The 2,482-nt window shown below is 43.8% G+C and overlaps 1 long non-coding RNA gene across 1 annotated transcript; it reads right to left on the bottom strand.

The window, feature by feature from the left end:
* Window positions 1–732: 732 nt before the first annotated feature.
* On the bottom strand, window positions 733–2,256 carry LOC144581507 (uncharacterized). The gene is made up of 2 exons (XR_013532398.1): window positions 2,082–2,256; window positions 733–881 (listed from the first exon to the last, which is right to left on the bottom strand). It is a non-coding gene; the product is annotated as an uncharacterized LOC144581507 (long non-coding RNA).
* Between the last annotated feature and the right edge of the window lie 226 nt (window positions 2,257–2,482).

Here is a 2,482-nt window from a genome sequence, read left to right as displayed (position 1 = left end):
ATAACATCACAGTTTATGTGAACCAACTAGAATATCACAATCTCCAAGAAGTTCCTGGGGTGCCCATACATGAACTAAAGCTTCTCCCCTGTAGAAAGGGGGCAGCTCTCAGGTCCACGAGGTCTGGCCATTGGCATGTGACTTTGATGTGTTACTCCTGTCCCTTGGAACAGCTTGTTCTGTAGCTTATTTTGACTGGCACAGACTAATCCCCTCCCCTTAGATCCCATCTCTGAATTCACAGCCATTCCGGGCATTCAGTGATCTCTGCTCACCCCACCAGCACAGAAACTCAGGCCAGGCCATCTCAGGCCTATGTGAGTCCTGAGTGGTTTAGAATCTCTTCAAATCAATGAAAGACTTATTCAACATCTATTTAGAGAAGAAGACTAATTAGCAGCTCTGTATGGCAGACTGGTGGATATGGTGGCTTCTTGGTGGCACCATTCTGCCTCTCCTCTATTGGTGTAAGCAATTCAGCTCTGACCTCAGCTTGCATCCTCTGCTCAGGCAATCAGCCCTTCATGTGACTTTGTAACTTTTACCTGAAAAAGGCCCATAACTGTCTCAACATCTCCCCTTTATTTACCCGCCAGCAGCTGATTAAGTTATTGTTCTATTTCCCTTCCTGAAAGGCGTTCTGATGAGTACTATTTTCTCCATCCCATTCCATTTCCAGGAATCTTTTAGCATATTTTATAGATTGCTGCCATGCCCCTAACCCAGATCTCACCTCAGACAGCTTAGCTCCGCTGCTGCTCCCTCGGCCTGGCTGCACAGCATTGCCCCACCAGCGCCAGCCAGAGCTAAGGCCTCTCCGTCGCCCCTACTTCCAGCCCAGCCTGAGCCTAGACTTGTGATTGTCTTCCTTCCATCACGTCCTGCCTTGGCAGATTGGGGGGAAAACTGAGCATCAAAATGTCACCTGTATATTATGCCTCCTGACCTCCAAAGAAGCAAATCAGGGTATTAAAATAAGACAGACTGGGCTTGAGTAGGAGTGGAAGACTGCCAATTACAGTCTCGCAACTCAAGTTTGCTTGTTAAAAACAAAAACAAAATGGAACTGTTTCCATTTTTAAACAAAGTGAACTTTTGATGTTATTTCTGATCTTAAAAAAAAAAAAGAAAGAGAAGAGATGCTTTACTCCTCATGATTTCAATTTCAAGAGTTGTGCGCTATCAAGCTCTCAATAGTGCAAGGGTGGAGGGTGGAGGAATTTTCTGATTCACATCAGCCCTCAGCTGCCTGAGGATTATGACACCCTGCATGGCTTTCCACAGCACACCACATCCACGGACTTCCTCGGCTCTCCCTTCAAGCTCTCCCCAGCTCGATCCACATAGACCCAGTAATTTGGGGCGGAAGTTATTTAGCAGTTTCTTTACAATTAAATGATTACACTGTTCACGTTTCCACACCTGCAAATACCCGAGAGAATCCCAATCTATTTCAATTATCTTGCTTATTAGCATCTCCAGCTTTTCCTGTCTGCTAATAAGAACTGGAGCTCTAGGTTGAGGTAATTCCCTTCAGAAGTTAAATTATTTTGTGTATTCAGTAACCATTCTGGGATTATGACCACACTCCACTGACATAACAGAAACATAAAGATGACGAACAGAAGTTGCATGCTTTGCAACTGCAGAAAATAATTTTGGTTTATCCCTCTCTCCAAACAGGCTATATACAATGTTTAATATCTGAATTTTAAAGCAAAGACCAAGATGGTGGAGGGCTTGTTAATGACTTAACATATTTGGTATAAATACTGCTCTGTGAATCACTTTACTGGTAGGAGCAGGAAGAAGGGGGGAGATGGATAAGAGAAAATTAAGGAGTAGGTGGGAGAAAAAGAGGAATGTGTGGGCTGTTTGAGACTGTTTCAGGCAAGCACCTGGGATGAGGTGCATCTCAAACCCATGCTGATTCTTCATCATGGTGAGTAGGGTGCCAGCATTTCCCCCTTGTCCACCCCCTTCCCCACCCCACCCACCACTACACAGAGATGTCAGACTTCCATCGGGGCGGGGGTGTGCTCTGTCTTCTGGCTCTTCCAGGAGCCCATGAAATTATATACCTTTCAACACTAGTGCTGCAGGGATATGCACCCAGCAGGGAAGGAAGGCGGGAGTAGTGACTCATTCGTGATGAAATGTTCACAAGTCTAAAGCGAAATGAGAAAAACAAGAATAAATGATTATATGTGGATAGATAGATGGATAGATGGATGAATGGGTAGGTAGATGGATGGATGGATGGATGGATGGATGGATGGATGGATGAGAGAGAGAACAAAATTAACTTATTTTGGGAGAAAGACAATTGAGATTATGCTTTTATCACTTATTTGGGGTCAAGAAGTTTTGCTATGTTAAAGGTATGACAAAGAGGGGCTTTTGGTTTTTGTTTTGGTTAATCTATCATTTGATAAAATTAAAATTTGACTCCCTATGTAGGTCCCTTCTCAACTTGTTTTTT

The sequence above is a fragment of the Callithrix jacchus genome, chromosome 2 (assembly GCF_049354715.1).
Source record: "Callithrix jacchus isolate 240 chromosome 2, calJac240_pri, whole genome shotgun sequence".
In the NCBI taxonomy this organism is placed as follows: Eukaryota; Metazoa; Chordata; class Mammalia; order Primates; family Cebidae; genus Callithrix; species Callithrix jacchus.
The sequence above is the reverse complement of the archived record's forward strand: the minus strand, read 5'-3'. Positions and strand labels throughout refer to the sequence as shown.